General features: G+C 40.6%; 2 pseudogenes; both read left to right on the top strand.

The window, feature by feature from the left end:
* The window catches only part of LOC104854827, a 39,170-nt pseudogene extending 28,629 nt beyond the window's left edge, over window positions 1-10,541 (top strand).
* Window positions 10,542-16,625: 6,084 nt separating this feature from the next.
* On the top strand, window positions 16,626-17,551 carry LOC104854828 (annotated as a pseudogene).
* Window positions 17,552-19,381: the final 1,830 nt, after the last annotated feature.

The raw sequence follows: 19,381 nt of genomic DNA, 5'->3' as shown, positions 1-19,381 counted from the left end.
ATATATATATATATGAAAAAATATTCAACATCACTGGTCACTCAAGAGATGCAGGTGAAAACAACACTGAGATTCCACCTCACCCCAGAAAGAATGGCTGCTATCAAAAGATCAAACAATAACAAATACTGGCAGACTTGTGGGGAGAAAGGAACCCTTCTCCATTGTTGGTGGGAGTGCAGACTGGTGTAACTACTGTGGAAATCAATATGGAGATACCTCAAAGAGCTGAGGCTAGAGGTTCCATTTGACCTAGCCATCTCACTGCTGTGTATCTTTCCAAAAGAATTAAAAGAATCATACCACAGCAATATATGTGCACCAATGTTTATAGTGGCACAGTTTGTAATAGCTAAAACTTGCAAACAGTCGAATTGCCCATCAGTTGGAGACTGGATAAAGAAGTGGATAAAATGGAGTACAACTCAGCCATAAAAAATGAGAAACTAGAGTCATTCATAGGAAAATGGATGCACATTGAGGCCATACTCTTAAGTGAAATAAATAGGGTACACATGTGTAAATACCAAATAGTTTCTCTGGCATGAAAAACTATAATAGTACATAAGATCCTAATGATATAATTGACATTGTGAAATAGGAAGAAAAGGGCTAAAGATGTAGGGAAAGTGGGAAGGATATGGGAAAGGTAATAAGGGAAAACATTTTATGAAAAAATGGAAATAAAGTGTTTGTAAATGGGGAGGGGAGGAGGGGTGAAGTGAGGGCAGGAACAAGGGGAGAAAATGAGAACCAAGACCTGTCATGTAAATGTACAAGATCCCAATGATGAATGTAACTGTACTGTATACCTAAAATGTATAAATGTATAAACTCAATGAGGAAAAAAATCTCATTATCTTAAACACAAATACTTCCTTTTCTCCTTCTTAGGTCAGCGGGTAGGTTGAGGTTCAGCTGATCTTGGCTGGGCTTAGCTCAGGATGGCTTCAGGACGCAGATCAAATTCAGGTGTTCTCCTTATGATTTCTCCTAAGATGAGAGGAAAGTAGGCAAAAAAGCAGGAGCAGTTCTGCAGTGTATGATCCTCTCATAACAATGGCAAAGCATAAAGAACCAAATCCTACTGGGCAAGGGGATCAAACCTTTCAATCCACTTACATCACCTCCACTTATGTCCCATTGAACAAAGAAAGTCAGATGTCTAAGCCCAAAGCCAATGGGGTAAGAACACTTCACCCACCATGAGCCTAAGGCAGGGTGTAACTCTTCTCTAGAGTAGTAAATAATGGAAGCTACCACACCATTTAGCATGAATTCTTCAATTTAACCAAATAGACCCCAGTAAAGTTTAGCTTAAGCCCCCACAGACCTGAAGACTCGAGAATAAAACAAGAAAATTGTTACATTTGAGCCACAACTACTTTGAAACTGTTTGGTATACAGCATTAGCTATTATAAGTAGAAAGGCTGAAGGAAAAAAAATGTAGTATAATCTCCATAATAATATATTTTAAGAGTTCTATAGGGGACATTTGTTCTATTTTATTAATTCCAGGACAAAAAATAAAGCCAATTAATATATTTAAACGAAATTGTAATTTAGTCCTCTGACACTGGTCCAAGTCAAGATTCCAAACTGTGTAAAATAAACATCATATTTTGAAGTTTTCATACAAAAAATCAGGTGGAATATCTCAAGAAATGTTCTATAATGAAATTACATAGAATAAATTTTTCTAATATTTATTCTGAATATTTTCAAACATCCAAAATGGTTAAAGGTCTATACAGTGATCACATATATACCAATCACACCGATCCTATAATTAACATTGTGCTATACTTGCTCTGTCTCATGTTTATCCCTCTGTCCATCTGTTCATCCATCTCATACAAGCAAGTGTGGCTTACAAGCATTGCCAAAGAAAACTATAGGCAACTCTTCTCAAAGGGGAGCGCCCCAGAGTGAGCACAATGCACAAGGCTCATCCATTCTCCCTCCACTTCACCTCAGTTCTGAAGGCATCTCAAAGTTTGAAAATCCAGGTTTGGTTTGGTTTGGTTTGCAGTGCTAGGGAATCAGACCCCATATCTTGTGCATGCTAGGCATGTACTCCTCCACCAAGTTAAACCCCCAGTTCCCTAACACATCCAGTTTTTAGAATATGTATTTATATTCAATATGACTACTAAATTCAAGCCAATTCATTTATCTGCAGCTGAACAAAAGAAAGTGTCCAACAGTCACAACACACTGGCTGCTTAGTCTTAATGAGACAATCCTCCAAGTTGATAACTTACAAAGGGGTACTTGGGGATCATTTGGGTTATATTCTGGCCCTAGAACTGAACCCCCAAACAAGATTCAAATCTGCTGCCTACTACTGAATGATGTTGATATATCTTCCCTTAGACTTAAATGATACCTTATCTGTAGAACAAATACAGGCTGAAACATCTGTGAAGCTAGGATCCACATGGTCTAGGCCAGGTCTAAATCAGCACAGTCCAGCAACCAAAAGAAACACAAATCACTCCTGTTCTCAGAACTTTTATAAACCCAAACAAAAGCTGAACCTATTCAACAGCAACTCTGTACCTACCCACCTACCAAGTTCCTAGAAACCATCATTCTATTTTTTTTCTCAATTAATTTGACTATTCTTGGTACCTCAATTAGGTGGAACCATAGAATATTTGTCTCGTGTCTGACTTGTTTCACCTACCATAATGTCTTCTAGGTCCATTCATATTGTAGCATGTGTCAGAATCCCTTTGCTGGCCAGGGATTTAGCTCAGTGGTTCCACTGTCTGCCTTGCAAATGCAAGAACCCAAGTTCAATCCCTGGTACCAAAAAAAACAAACAAATAAACAGAATCCCTTTGCTGTTTAAGGCTGGATAATATTCCATTGTATGAATGTGCCACATTTTGTGAAAGAGGCTTTTTAAATAATAAATATCCTCTTATTAACTCAATAATTTGTCTCCTCTTCACCAACATTAACAAAACCATGCTATATTTCCTTGATGTTTCAGATCAGAAAACAATACCAAAAAATGGTTTATAGATATTACAAAGTCAAAATCTGAGTTTGAGAGATATACACCTTCCAGTGGATGAAGAAAAAATATTACAACTAGTAGAATATTCAACTCTGTATGGAAAAAATCATGCCTGTGGATCTTACTGATATCATGAAGGAATGAAGCTGAGGACAAGATTTGTTGTATATTTTGGGAAAGTTAATACTTAACCTTTACATCCTGAAGTGGTTGCTTTGCATAATTTTTTCAATAAATGTGTGTTAAAGAATTGAGAAGTGTTATGCACATGCACCAACTCCCCATAAGGAATGGAATCATTTTAACTGCAAGCATGACTAGCAAATTTTTAAATAAAATAAGTGTGTGCTGCAAGGGGTTTATCTTTGTTACATGTGTTCAGCCAATCCTTATCTGTGAGTAACTAAATCATGGTTGCTGCAAATAGTTCCTCCGCTTTTTGCAGATAAAGAAGGAGATCCATCCAGGCCTTTCCTCCAGCTCTTAGTCTCACTCACCCTAAATTTGATCTGTAAGCTCATCCAGTGCCTCAAACCACCAGCTTCTCCAAACCATCCAGATTTACCTCCTTTCTCCTTCAGAATAAGTCAAGTAATCCTCTTCTATACTTGCTTGCTTTCTCTCTTTCTTTCTCTTTCTTTCTTTCTTTTCTTTCTTGTCTTTTTTTCCTGGTACTGAGGATGGATCCCATAGCCTTGAACTGAGCTAAATCTCCAGTGCTCTTTATTTTGAGACAAGGTGATGCTAAATTCTCCAGGATTGTCTTAAACTTGTGATCCTCCCACCTGAGCTGAAATTATAGTTATACACCACATGCTTGCTCTACTCTCCTGCACTTTCAACACTTCCCTTTCTTGTTTCATGAGATGCTTAATCTTAGTTGTGTACATGACTAGATTGAGAAATGGCTAGAAAGTTAGTAAAGCACACTTCTGGTTGTGTTTGTGAAGACAAAAGTCAGTAGTGATAAAGATGAGAAACCCTGGTCTTAACTAACTCTGATGCTCTTCTTCTCCTTTTCTAGGGTTCAGTTTGAAGTAGACATTTTGACCAGCTCTACCCAATATTTTTTTCCTTGATAAGAACAAAGACAGGGGTTATGGGTGTAGCTCAGTCGTAAAACATCTACAAGGCCCTGGGTTCAATCTCCAGCACTTCAAAAGCAAAAATAACAAAAAACAGTTTCAAGGAAAGCCTGACTATGATTTCCTGGACTGGGCTATTATCCTACACTAATAGGATGCTTGCTGAAAAGGTAACATGGAAATACTAAGAATGCAAGAGTGAAAATACAGGAATAATACAGGCTTCTATGACACTATCAGTCACCAATCCAACACTTGGACTTTTGCCTGTGGAATAAACCCTTGTAGTTAATCTACTGAGGGTCAGGTAATCTATCCTTTGCAACCCAAAGCACCCCTCCTTAGGAACCAACTGTGTCTCTTCTCCACTCCTTCAAGACAATGAGATCCAAAAATCACTCATGTAGGACCCATGACCATGTTTTCTTATTTCTGACCTGAACAAGATCCTCTGCTACTTGAAACTCTCTCTTCCTACCCCTAGTCAGCTTCCTCACATGAAGAATTCCAGTTTTCCATGTCCTGTATCAGTCCTCACCATATTTCCCTTTAGATACAGCAGAAAATTTTGCATCCTGCTTCACAAAGATCATAAGCACCAGACTTGTGATCCTTTCCAGCCCCTTTGTCTTCCTGACCTCCTTACAAGTCTCTGAACACCCATACCTGTCCTTTCTTCTTCCTTTCATCTCTGCTCTTGCCTCCCTGTCCATTCTGCATGAGCACAGAAAAGTCCTTCTTCTTATTTAAGACTAACACTTTCCTCTGTGCTTCCCATCCCATTCCTGCCTACCTCTTTGGAGACCTTCCTCCATTGATTATATCTCCTCTATGCTTTGTCTCACACCTTTGTCCTGGAGATATTTAAATATGCTACAGAAGGTCAACCATCATCTTCTGTAAAGAGCAAGGTGAGTATTTTATACTTTTCAGACACATACAAGCACACATGATATATGCAATTACAGTCAAGCTTTAATATCCACAGGGGGTTGGTTCCAATAATCCCTATGGTTACCAAAATACACATATGCTCAAATATCTTATATAAAATTGAATATTATCACATAGAACCTTCATGCACCCTCCCTTATACTTTAAAGCATCTCTAAATTATTTATAAGCCCCAATACAATGCAAATGCTATGTAAATAGCTGTATTGTTTAGGAGAAAAGATTACATTTTAAAATCTGAACATGCTCAGTATGAATTTAACATTTTTCCAGATATCTTTTATCTGCAAATGGCAAATCCACAGATTCAGAATCTATAGGTATGGAGGGCTGAGTGTGTGTAGAGAGATTTTGTACATACCACTTTAGAAGCATAAAAGCCATTCTCGCTCACTTGCTGTCAAAAACAGGCTGTAGGGCCACCATCGCTCTGCACAGGGAAGTAGCCTGGGCCCCGATCCACCGCGGGAAGGAGAGCCACACCTTCTCCAGCCTGGAGCTGCCATCGCTCCAGTGCCAGGAAGGTAGCCACACGGGCACCCCTGAACCCCCATAACTCCCTTTACCCCCCCCACTGGCAGACCTCCTGACTGTGCCAGTCTTTGGACCCACTCTGCAGAGGCAGAGGTGGTCATCAAGGGTATTTTTCTGAGTTCCCAACTTTGAACATCTTTAAAGAAAGGGCATGGGGAACCTATAATAGAATAGTGTGGAGTTCAACCATTCAGAAGGTTGGGGAACTCAATCTGGGCCTTGCAGCCCGAGGTCAGTTAGTATCGTGGGGTTCAGCCATCAGCTAACTGAGATCAGGGGTCTTGCATCCTCACTCTGTCTGAGCCATTAAATGGTAAATACACTATATTGAAATTTTGTTCACTGCAGACATGTTCTGGACTGCTTCTTGATTTCAATTTAATTCAAATGATTTAAGGGTGATAGACTAGTGACTACCACAGGTGGTCACTTTCCAAGTTGTGCTTGATCTTAATGTGTTGCTGATTGTATCAGTTGGGATAAAGCATTGTGGTTGATTTGATGAGCTGTTTTCTCTGGTGTTATGAAGGTGAGAATGTCTGTGGGTCGTTAGCGACACAGAAGCTAGGGCGCAACTATTTCAGGAAGATTTGGGTGATAACCCAGAGATTAAACCAAGAGCAATCTGACAACAAAAATAAAAATGAGAAAACACTTAAGCAAGACACAAAGACAGACCTCCAGTTCACCAATGGCAAACAGTAGGCCAAATGAGGATGAAAAGGCTGATAGTGAACCACCAGGACACCCTGAACTTAAAGCACAGGAAGTAACAAAATAGATCAATTAGGCTCTAGAAAAATTCAGAACAGAAATAATTTCCCAGATAACCACAGAGACAGTGAGCAAAATGGAAGTCATGATTCCATACTCTAGAGCAGAAACTGACAAAAAAAATAGTTGAGCTCAGGACCATGATAGAAGCCATGAAGGCCCAGCATAAGAAAGAAATGGAAAAAATAAACGCCCAACATAGGAAAGAAATGGAATCCATAAAACAGATTCAAACAGATATCCAGGAGATTAAACACTCCATAGAAAGTATGCAACAGAATAAAAGAATGAGAAGATAGACTCTCAGATATAGAAAATAAGATTGCAGTCAGTGATCATGAAAAGAGAGGTCTCTTAAAAATAGTGAGAGATCATGAGAAATCGATCCAACAACTCCCAGATGATGCAAAGAAGAATAATATAAGACTGATAGGAATCCATGAAGTAGCAGGAGAAAATATAAATGACTTTAAAAAGCTGTTTGCAGAATTAATGACAGAAAACTTCCCAAACAGAGGGGAAGAATTTGACATTCAGATAACTGAGGCATATAGGACCCCAACTAGCTACAATCAAAAAAAAAATCTACACCTAGACATATAATAATCAAGATCCCAGAAACCCAACAGAAGAACAAAATACTACAAGCAGTAAGAGAAAAGAAACAAATCATATGCAAAGGAAAACCCATCAGAATCACAGCAGACTTTTCAACACAAACCCTTGGGGCAAGGAGAGCCTGGAATGAGATATTTCAAGTACTAAAAGAGAACAACCTCCAACCTAGACTGATGTATCCTGCAAAACTCTCTTTCAAAATGGATGGGGAAATAAGACACTTCCACGACAAAGAACACCTGAGAAACTACATGAATACCAAACCAGCACTACAAGCAATTCTAAACAAGATCCTAGAAAAAGACAATGAAGGCAACAACACCATGAGGCCCAACAGAGCAAATCAAATAGGCAAGGCAAGAAATTAAAAGGAGAAGGTGAAAAAGTAAAAAGAGTCAACAAAAGGCCAATAACATGTCAATAATAAGTCAGTACATATCAGTTATAACCAGCAATGTCAATGGCCTCAACTCACCAATCAAGAGAAATAGACTGGCAAAATGGAATAAGAAGCAAAATCCAACAATATGTTGTATACAAGAAACACACCTAGTGCAAAAAGAAGCCCATAGACTGAAAGTGAAAAGATAGAAAACAATTCTCCATGTGACAGGAGCCCAGAAAAAAACAGGGGTAGCAATCTTATTTGCAGACAAAGTAAATTTCAAACCAAAACTGAATCTAGTATTATTGATGTAGGACAGTACTGTATCATACCTCTATGAATGTAAAATATCTAGTACCTGCTTTATGATACATAGTAGGGACCGTGCTTTATCAGAGCTACATTTAATGATATTACTCTAGAATGTTCTCTTTCCAGATGATGATTGAGATGCTAATTAAAAAAATGGTGCCAGGTACCACAACAGCAACAGAACTTTGCTGTTTTCTGGATATTATTCTTTGCTTTGTTTGTTTGTTGGTTGGTTTTGGGTTTTTTTAATGAAATGTGCTGAAGTTCTACAATTTTGTTCAGATGACTGCAGAACATGGAAAAGCTGGTGCTGCTATCGATGCATAACATACTGCTATTATTAGTCTTTTTATATAAATAGAAATATATATACATATATATAAATTGAATTTTGGGAAACTTTAACGGTGCTGTCAACTTTGGAAAAAGTTATCCCAATTTACTGTGTTGAATTGGCTTTGTACAGAAATGGACAGCCATATTGGTCTAGAAATGTTTATTTTTTTGTTTGTTTGTTTTGTTTTTGTTTTGGTACCGGGGATTGAACTCAGGTCCTTGCGTTTGCAAGGCAGGCCACTGAACCGCTGAGCTAAATCCCCGGCCCTAGAAATGTTAATTTTTTAAATTTTTTTTCCATGTGTACAGGGGTAACGCATTGCGCTAAATATATAAGGTCATATCTATGTGGGTTTGATTACTGAAACTAATAAAGTATTCTCTAAATAATGAAAAAAAGAATAAGATAAGACTACAAGAGCAAGAAGTAATTTAAATACGTTAAGGGACCATTTTCATCTCCAGAATTAAGGATTATTTTAATGTTGCATCATTGCCTTTTCTCTTTTACTTTCCTTTTTAGTTTTATTTTAGGATTCCCTATTTGTAATGTTCATACAGAGATTTCTTTAACTGAAATACAGGAATAGTTTCTCTGGTGTGAAAAACTATAATAGTACACAGGATCCTAATGAGACAATTAATAACGTGAAATAGGAAGTAAAGGGCTAAAGGTCTAAGGAAAGTGGGAAGGGTGGGGGAAAGGTAATAAGGGAGAGGAAAAAAATATGAGAAACTGAAAAAATGGAAATAAAGTGTTTGTAAATGGGGAGGGGAAGAGGGGGTGAAGGGAGGGCAGGGACAAGGGGGAAAAATGAGAATCAAGACCTATTATGTAAAGGTACAGGATCCCAATGATGAATGTAAATGTATTGTATACCTAGATTGTACCAATAAACTCAATAAAATGAAAAAAAAACAGGCTGCAGGGAGGTTTTGGCTCCCTGAAATATGGTTTGGTGGCCTAAGGGACCGCCCACTCACGGGCTAAAGAAAGAAAAATGAAGCCAAGTGTAAATGGTGTACATCTGTCATCTCAACACTCCGGGAGGCTAAGGCGGGAGGATGAAAAATTCAAACTCAGCCTGAGCAACTTAGTGAGACCCTGTCTCAAAATAAAAAATAAGAAGAGGCCTGGAGATGCAGCTCAGTATGAAGGTCAATCCTGGAGTCAATCCCTAATATGAAGAACAAGGAGGAGAAGGAAAAACAGAAAGAGGAGGAGGGGGGTGGAGGGCAGGGGAAGGGGAAGAAGAGAAAGGAGGGGAGGAAGGGGAGGAGAAGAAGGGGAAGAGGAGGAGAAAGAGGAAGAGAAGGAAGAGGAACAGAGACAGAAAGAAAAAAATTGGTCGACTGAAATGAGTCAGCTCCCCTCTGCTCCCTAACCTGATATAGCTACTAACTTGAATCAAGTCTGCTGAGACCTGTGGCACCTGAGTGGGAGTCCCTATAGGGAATACAGGTTTTGAATATCTGCCCCTGAGCCTGGGACTATTCGGGCTGGCCCCACCTCCTTGGGCTGTTCCCAAGTGCATCCAGAGGCCAGGGCTCTGTCGGACAATTAAAACGTAAAGAGAGGACTGGGGCGTTTGGGACCTTTGTGCAGACTTGCTCCCCAGTGCAGGGCCGAAGGGAGGAGGAGAGAAGGCGTTGGGAGCCCACGGAGAGGAAGCCCCACCTTTCATTCCTGTGCTGAGCTCCCCTGGCTGAGTCACGGCTGCCTCACCTGCCTCGCTGGGGTGCTGCGGCTCCCATAGGTGAGCACGCAGGCTCTGCTCTAGGCAAAAAAAAAAAAAAAAGACGCAGCGTCTCTCACTGGCCTTGGCAGGGTGCTGGAACCCTGCGTCTGTGGGGTCAGGTCTGCGGGGCCAGGGCTGGGTTTCCCACATGTATGGCCTACGCGCGCGGTGCTGCTGCTCCTTGGCTTACAGCTCACAGTTCCTTGGCCCATAGAAACTGTGGAAATTACACCTCCAGGGCTCTGGAGGCTGTTAATGGGACAGACATTCGGCTAAAATGCACTTTTTGCAGCTTTGCTCCCGTGGGCGAGGCACTAACAGTGACTGGGAATTTCCATCCTCGAGATGGGGGCCCTGAACAGCTTGTATTCCACTACCTCGAGGATCCCTTCAAACCCGTGAGTGGGCGGTTCGAAGACTGGGTAGTCTAGGATGGGAACCTTGACCAGTAGACGTCTCTAGTATGCTTTGTAAGCTGCAGTTTGATGACAATGGGACATACACCTGTCAGGTGAAAGCCCCACCTGATGTGGATGGGCTGATAGGGGCGATCCGGCTCAGCCTTGCACAAACTGCGCAGTTCTCTGAGATCTAATTCCTGGCTCTGGCCATTGGCTCTGCCTGTGGGTTGAAGGTCATCATTGTAGTCGTGGTGGTCCTTGTCCAGCATTTCCGAAAAAAGCGATGGGCTGAAAGAGCTCATAGAGTGATGGAGATAAAACCTCATAAAGAGGAAAGGCTCAGCCAAGGGAAAAAAAGGTTTCTGCTTCTTTAGAAGATTGCTTGAGGTTTATGGACCCTTCTCTTTGCTGTTTCCGGTTGTGACCTGTCTTCTGACAAGGTCTACAGAAAGTACCCAAGGAGATAAACCACCTCTCTATGCAGGCAGCACACACAGTCTCATTATTATAGTTTTATTTAATTTCAGGGTACAAATACTTTTCAAATCCACATTAGCTTTTATAAACTAAGAAACTACATTTTTGCCCTCACATACCTGGAGTATGACTTGTATACACATATACTGCAGCAAAAGGGATAGAGGCCAATTTGTCATATTCCTTTCACACATTAGTTTCTTGAGAGCATCACTCTTGCTGCTAATGTTTTCTTTCTTTCCACCTCACGTTTCCATTAAAGGGTGAGCTAAGCCTCACAGCCAATTTTTAATTAACCGGATTCCAAGGACAAACTGTTAAGTGTGACTTTTATGGTTCTCCTTAACTATGGGACACACCTTACTTTACTGATGTTCTTTTGGTATCCCAGGTAATGGGATTTTTGTTTTGGTTTTTGTTGGTTAATCCAAGATTTTAAATAGCACAAGTCCAAATCATGCAGTAACTGCAAAAGGTTACACAGGCACTACTGTTTTGGCAAATGCCCCTCAGGATGCATCACTTGTCATCTTTTTTCTTTATTGGGAAAAATAATTAACAGTATAGGTCTTTCATGATCTGCTACTCTTTAGCTTTCTCCCCTGCCCTTCTATTCAATTATCTTTAACAACAGAGCAAAATCTATTCTCATTTGCTGGCTGGAATCAGTAAGCAGTTTAATAGAGGCGTTCTGAGATAGGATACAACAACTTTTAAAATGTAGGGCTGATGAAGAAGAGCGACTCTAAATGATGATAATTTTGTACAGTATTACACAAAGTTCAGAACTGGAAGAGATTATTTAAGTTTTTTTCTTTTTCTTTGTTTTTTATTGTAATTCACTTGCTTAAGGGACAGAGCCAAGAAGTACCAAAACTACTTCAACTGACTGAAACTATCCTTTCCCCCTTATATTGGTAGAAACATTTTGTAAGTGAGCTATGGAAAGAAGAAAGCTTTTACAAAAGTGTCTAGTTACCCATATCTTTCCAAACTTATGCATTTCTTCAAAGGATAAAAAACATCTACAACAAAGATAAATCTTTATGGCCTGATATTTTCAGTTTTCACTGACAAGCAGCTAACACTAACTTTTAAAAAATAACTTGGAATTTTTACATAGATTATTTAAAGATGCTGGATCTTGATATTTTTCTCAGTATTTCTTTAAAACTGGTATAATTTTCATATGAACGTGGGTTGTGAAATTCACTCTATACCTATCTCATTCTGCCTTTTACATTGCCTCTAAAGATAAACTCTCAATACTCAGTTTGAAACTAAAAATTATGTTTGAAATCTATATTGTCTTTAAGTCACATTTTATATTTTTCTTTGTAATTTAACTCTTGCAAATACAACTAGGTAGCTGGGCATGGTAGCGCACACCTGTAATCCCAGCACTTGGGAGTGTGAAGCAGGAGGATCGCTGTGAGTTCGAGACCAGCCTGGGCTACATAGCGAGTTCCAGGCCAGTCTCAACTACATAGGGAGACCCTGTCTCAAAAAAAAAGAAAAAGAAAGAAAGAAAGAAAATACAACTAGGTATTTCTTCAGATGTCTTGATGATGATCCATAAGTGAAACAAAATAGTTAAAAACTCAGTTTTTCCAGCAATCTTACAGCTCCTGTCTTGGCTACATACTCAAGGAGTAATATGACCTTGTTGTTTAGTATCTCCTTCCTGAAGAGCATTTTTGTATTGTAATTTATTTTATTATACCTTATATACTATGTAAATAAGTCTTTAGTAATAAAGAATTATAAATTAAACAATAAATAAATAAATATCTGCCCCTGTACCAGAGGGGTAGAATTAAGAGGAGCTGAAGAGTGGTCTGGGCTAGGATCAGACACAATTCATTCTACAGGTGGCTACAGGGGACTGTGGAGCTCCTAAAGTAAAATGACCATCACCTGAGTGTGTGTGTGTGTGTGTGTGTGTGTGTGTGTATCTTTCCCCTCTGGGCCCCAAGAACCCCAAGCAGATTACTGCTTTTGAATCTAGAAAAAATGAAGATATTGGGAAGCAGGGAGACACCTAGGCACACTTACCTGATACATGCATACACACCTGCATGGTGCTCACATACACCTGCCTGGTACCTATGTGGACTGACTGAATGGAGGCTCCATTTTCTCCATCATGAGGAAAACTACCAGGGCACAAAGCTCTCAACCCCACATCTGACCCAAAGGAACTGGTTCCACCACCTGCCTTGTAAACACAAGGATCCAAGTTCAATTCCTGGTACAAAAAAAAGGGGGGGGGATGAAAGAGGCTGTAGTAGCTGAAACAAGCCAATATACCTGACATCTAGAAGAATAGAGCTGCTGACATAGGCAGACAACTTCAAACAATAATGCAATAAGAATGTCAGAAGCAGGCTGGGGATTTAGCTCAGTGGTGCCACTGCCTGCCTCACAAGCGCAAGGTCCTGAGTTCAGCCCCTGGTATCAAAAAAAAAGAATGTCAGAAAGTTCACATAGAAGCAAAGAGTACAGAGATTTCTGGGAAGATAACAGAGTGATGAGCAGCAGAGAAATAGCCTCTCTGAGATTTGGAGTCCAGATTCTGGAACACAGCAACATGAGGAAGAGAAGGGAAGAGGGTCCCCAGGACCCAGCAAGAATCTGAAGCAAGAATTGAGGGAGGTGGCAAGCAGCACTTTCTACCTGAGCCCCAGCTCATGGTGTGGGAGGTATGGCTCAAACCTGGAGAGACATAATGACTACTGTTGACCCCAGAGGCCTCCACAGAGAAACACACTAGTGGAACAGAGAAGCAGACACTGTGGACTGCAACAATTCAATTCCAGCCCAGTTTGGGCATACCCAGGAGAAGGAAATTGGCCAGTCCCCATTTTTGAAAGGCATCAATTGAACTCAAAACTCAAGAGCAGATGCAGGTTGGCTCCATCTAGTGGCTCCCAGTGTCAGAGTGAGGCACAGCTCTAGGAGACACACAAGGTCAAGGAGAATTTCAAGCTGGCAGGTGTAAGGAAAGTTAAAACTTTAAGTTGGAAAGGCTTGGGTTAAGGCTTTCGGCTCTCTAAGGCGCATAATCACTAGTTCACCTCTTCTTTCCCTGGATACCTGGCCAGTTATCTGGAAAAAAGCAGGAAGGACTTTGTTAAAAAGACCAGATGTTCTTAACATCCAGATAAGGAATGTGATGCATTCCGCCCCTCCCGGACCCCTGGCCAGGGCCTGGTTGGGAAGTGACTGCAAGCACATTCACCTTTTTCACCCCAAAAGTTCAGGTAGTTTTACTGCCTTTGTCTAGAGAGCTATAAAAACAGCCCACCTAGCCCAGGCTGCTGCTGCTGTCTTACGCCCGGGATTGAGACCTATAGCCGAAGGGATTGCTGAAGAGACCCGTGCTGTGTTGTGAGTGATGAACCTAATTCCTCCAACATTCCGGTGTTGTTGCCAGAGAGCCTAAGGGTAATTTCCCGGATAGAATCCCTCTTGCTGTTAGAGGACTCTCTGTCCTCTCCATTCTTACTTTTGTTTTCTATATGCGCATATCCTTCAATAAACTTTCCCTTTTATACTTATTTAAGGCTGGTGGACGTTCTTTTAGCAGATCAAGCCAAATTAATTAGGAGACCGTGCACGGCAAAGGGCAATAAATAAAATTTGTCCTTACAGCAGGATGCACCCAGAGTGTCACAAGCTGAACAACTCAGGTATCAATCTCACAGCCAGAAAACAGAACCAGCCTGAACTCAAGTGGAGCTAAAGGAATAGGCTTGCTGGAATTGGCTGCACCCCACTTTAATTCCACTGCTGGCTTGCTGGGATCAATCAACATGGGTCTGGGCTCTGTCTGCCCCCTTTGTCTGCCAGTGACAGCAGAGTCATGCCCTGAAGTGGACTCTTTTTGCTCTTTTCCTCATTTCTCTGGGTTTTGTTTTAGTTCTTTTCTTCCCTTTTTCTTATTTGTTCTTGTTTTTATATGAGTGTTAATGCTGTTTCTAGTTTTGTTGTTGTTGTTGTTGTTGTTGTTTTCTTCTGTTTTTTGTATTTTTTTGTTTTGTTTCAAGCTGGTCTTGACCTCACTATGAAGCCAAGGCTGGCCTCAAACTCACAGTGATCCTCCTGCCTCAGGCTCCCAAGTGCTGGGATTATAGTGTACATCACCATGCCCAGTAGTTCTGTTCTTGCTTCTGTTTCTTGCTTCTTTCCATCCTTTTTCACTAGTCTCCTAAAACTTGTGCAATCTTCCTTTGTCCTTCAGCCTCGTTTCTAATCTCTTCCTCTTTTTCTATTTCTTATTTTTTCCTCTAACCGCTTTTAAATTTTCTCCCCTAAGGGTTAAATTGCCATATTGAGGGTATACCTACTATATACAATTTTCTGGTTTTATATTTTGTTATATAACTACAAAATATATGCATATGGTTAAAGGTGCAAAATAAAGGTTACCACAGTAAGAGCCAGGGATTTAGCTCAGTGGCACCATACCTGTCTCACAAGCACAAGGTCCTGAGTTTAATCCCCAGTACTCAAAAAAAAAAAAATAGTTATCACAGTATGTCATTTTTTACTCTGTGCTTGATGCTAATTTTTTTTCTTATTTATGGGACCAGGGATCAAACTCAGGACTTTGCACTCATGAGGCTGGTGTGATGCCACTGAGCTAAATCCTTGGTCCTTGATGCTACTGCTCATACTGGTTGTATTTTAGCCAAGGTGATGTAGTTGTTCTAATCCATTGTTCTTCCTTGCATGCCAAGACTGAGATTGTCTGTAGGTCATAAACAATACCTTAGGCTAATACCAAAGAAACAAGGCTAGGCCAAATAGACAGCAACTTCTCATCCTCAATCAACTGAAAAGGTAGGATTTTGCAAGAGACTCAAAACCCAAAAGACACTACACCAGGAGGACATCTCTGAGAAGTAGTCATTTCCTATGGGTTCACAATATTAGCAATAAAGCTTCCTACCATAAGCAAACTAAAAGCATCAATGCAAAAATTAAGCTAAAAAAATAAGAAAACTAAAAGACACAGAAGCAAGATGCAACCCCTGACCTCCAGCTCACCAAAGACAAGCCCAGGGGACAATGAGGTGGAATAATTTGAAAGCTACCCACCTGAACTCTCTGAAGTAGTAACAGCAGAAGTAACAAAGTAGATGACTGAGGTTCTAGAAAAAAAATCACTGGAAATAATTTCTCAGATAACTGCAGTGATGATGACCATAATGAAAGATATGGTTAGTGAATTTAGAGTAGATACAGATTTTTAAAATAGAAGAGCGTAGAAAAATTATAGCGACCATGACTACCCAACATAGGAAAGAAATGGTAACCATGAAATAAATTCAGATATCCAGGAGATTAAAAATTCTACTGAGGGCCAGGGATTTAGCTCAGTAGTTCCATCACCTGCCATGCAAGCACAAGGACCTGAGTTTGATCCCTCGCACCAAAAAAAAAAAAAAAAAAAATCTACTGAAAATATATGCAGTGGAATGAACCAGTGTGAGGACAGAATATCAGATCTAGAAAGCAGGTCTGCAGTTATCAATTATGAAAAGAAATTTGCTTAAAAATAGCAAGGGACCATGAAAAATCAATCAAACAGCTTCTAGACAATAAAAAGAAGACTATATAAGATTAATTGAGGGCCAGGGATTTAGTTCAGTGGTTCGGTGGCCTGCCTCGCAAGCGCAAGGACCCGAGTTCAATCCCCAGTAACAAAAAAAAAGATTAATTGGCATCATGTAAAGGTACAAGATCCCAATGATGAATGTAACTGTATTCTTTACCTTAAATGTACCAATAAACTTAGTGGAAAAAAGATTAACTGGAATCAATGAAGAATCAAAGGATAGCACAACAGGCACACACACAGAAAATCTGTTTAAAAGAGTCATAGCAGAAAACTTCCCAATCATAGAAAAAGAATTTGAGATACAGATAAGTGAGGCATATAGAATTCAAAATGGTCAAAAACAGCATGGTACTGATTATGGGAGGAAGTGTCCAACTCTCTGCTCTTCATAGACATTCCTGCAAAATGAGTTTGTTGGTGGGATTCACTCACCAAGCAAGTACAGCGAGTGACCTTGGATGCCCCAGTCAGCTCGGTGGCCCTTCGCCAGTCAGGAGGCTATGTTGCCACCGTTGGAACAAAGTTCTATGCTTTGAACTGGGAAAATCAATCAGTAATAGTCCTGGCTTCAGTGGATCAAGATAAGAACAATCCATTTAATGATGGAAAAGTGGACCCTGCCTGGAGATACTTTGCTGGCACCATGGCGGAGGAAACCGCCCCAGCAGTTCTTGAGAGGCATCAGGGGGAGCTCTACTCCCTCTTTCCTGACCACCATGTGAAGAAGTACTTTGACCAGGTAGACATTTCCAATGAATGGTCTGGATTGGTCCCTGGACCACAAAATCTTCTATTACATCGACAGCCTGTCCTACTCCGTGGATGCCTTTGACTATGACCTGCAAACAGGACAGATCTCCAACCACAGAAGTGTTTACAAGTTGGACAAAGATGAGCAAATCCCGGGCAGAATGTGTATCGATACTGAGGGGAAGCTGTGGGTGGCCTGTTTCCATGGAGGAAGAGTGATTCGTTTAGATCCTGTGGCAGGGAAAAAGACTCCAAACTGTGAAGTTGCCTGTTGATAAAACAACTTCCTGCTGCTTTGGAGGGAAGGATTACTCTGAAATGTATGTGACCTGTGCCCGGGATGGAATAGACCCTCAGGGACTTTTGAAACAACCTGAAGCTGGCAGGATCTTCAAAATAACTGGCCTGGGGGTCAAAGGAGTTGCCCCCTGTCCATATTCAGGCTGAGGGACAGGTCTTCTTTCCTGCTGCAGGAGGCTTTGAAGACAACTGGAGATTTCAGGAGCTGAAATTTCAATCTACTTATAAAAATGAAGCAATGATATTAACTGAATTAATTTTAATGTATAATTTTTGGGGTGCTAGAGATTAAACCCAGGGCCTGCCACATGCTAAGCATTTCATCTACCATACAGCTACAACCCCAGCCTCACCCATTTATAAGTTTTCAAAGGCAATATGGGCAAGGTGGCGCACTTCTGTAATCCCAGGAGGCAGAGGCAGGAGGGTACCACAAGTTTGAGGCCAGCCTAGGTTACATAGTGAGTTCTGGGCCAGCCTAAACTACAAAGTGAGACTGTCTAAAACAATTTTTTTTCCAAAGTCAGAGAATTTTTAACAGAGGACGACAAGTGGTTTTGATAATACACTATACAGCTGTAAAAAGGTCTGCAGAGCTGGGCATGGTGGCATATGCCTATAATCCCAGCACTTGGGAAGCTGAGGCCCAAGGATTATGCTAAGTTCAAAGCCAGCCTGGGCTACACAGTGAGTTCAAAGTCAGCCTGCACTACATAGTGAGACCTTGTCTCAAAAATAAAAAACAAAAACCAAACAAAGGTCTGTAGAAGGACAAAGGTTGTTCAACTGTCTCCCAGTCTTTTGATTTCTCAGAGGGGTTGGAATAGGACCATATCTGTTCTTTATTCTGCTTTCCATACTTACTATATATCTAAAGCTTCAAAAAACTTAATAAGTAGTAATGGAACTTAGTAATGGATTACTACAATTGCATTCCCTTTTGTTTTCATTTTAATCTTATAAAATATACCATGATGCTAATAAGAAAACAGCATGGTACTGACAAAGAAACAGACCTGAGGATTGGTAGAATAGATTAGAAGATGCAGAAACAACATCAGAAAAACTCAGCTACCTCATCTTTGACAAAGGAGCCAACCATCCTCACTGGAGGACTGATATACTCTTTAATAAATGGTGTTGGAAAAACTGGCTTTCAACTTGCCAAAGATTAAAACTAGATCCCTGCCAGCCACCATTACTCAAGTGCCAGGAAGGTAGCACCCCCATAAGCCCCCCACCACACTCTCAGTCCTCCGGACAGTGCCAGTCTTTGGACCCACTCTGCAGAGGCAGAGGTGGTCATCAAGGGTATTTTTCTGAGTTCCCAACTTTGAACATCTTTAAAGAAAGGGCGTGGGAAACCTGTAATAGAACATTGTGGAGTTCAACCATTCAGAAGGTTGGGGAACTCAATCTGGGCCTTGCAGCCCGAGATCAGTCAGCGTCATGGGATTCAGCCATCAGCTAACTGAGATCAGGGGTCTTGCATCCTCGCTCTGTCTGACCAATTAAATGGTAAATACACTATATTGAAATTTTGTTCACTGCAGACATGTTCTGGACTGCTTCTTGATTTCAATTTAATTCAAACGATTTAAGGGTGCTAGACTAGTGACTACTACCAGTGGTCAGTGTCAAAGTTGTGCTTGATCTCAATGTATTGCTGATTGTATCAGTTGGGGTAAAGCATTGCAGTTGATTTGATGAGCTGTTTTCTCTGATGTTATGAATATGAGAATGTCTGTGGGTCATTAGAGACACAGAAGCTAGGGCACAGCTATATCAGGAAGATTTGGGTAATAATCCAGAGATTAAACCAAGGACAGTCCAACCACAAAAGTTGTGCTTGATCTCAATGTATTGCTGATTGTATCAGTTGGGGTAAAGCATTGCAGTTGATTTGATGAGCTGTTTTCTCTGATGTTATGAATATGAGAATGTCTGTGGGTCATTAGAGACACAGAAGCTAGGGCACAGCTATATCAGGAAGATTTGGGTAATAATCCAGAGATTAAACCAAGGACAGTCCAACCACAAAAACAAAAATGAGAAATGAGA

The sequence above is a fragment of the Fukomys damarensis genome, unplaced genomic scaffold (assembly GCF_012274545.1).
Source record: "Fukomys damarensis isolate Sample0158 unplaced genomic scaffold, DMR_v1.0_HiC HiC_scaffold_30, whole genome shotgun sequence".
NCBI lineage: Eukaryota > Metazoa > Chordata > Mammalia > Rodentia > Bathyergidae > Fukomys > Fukomys damarensis.
This window is presented reverse-complemented; position numbering and strand designations above follow the sequence as displayed.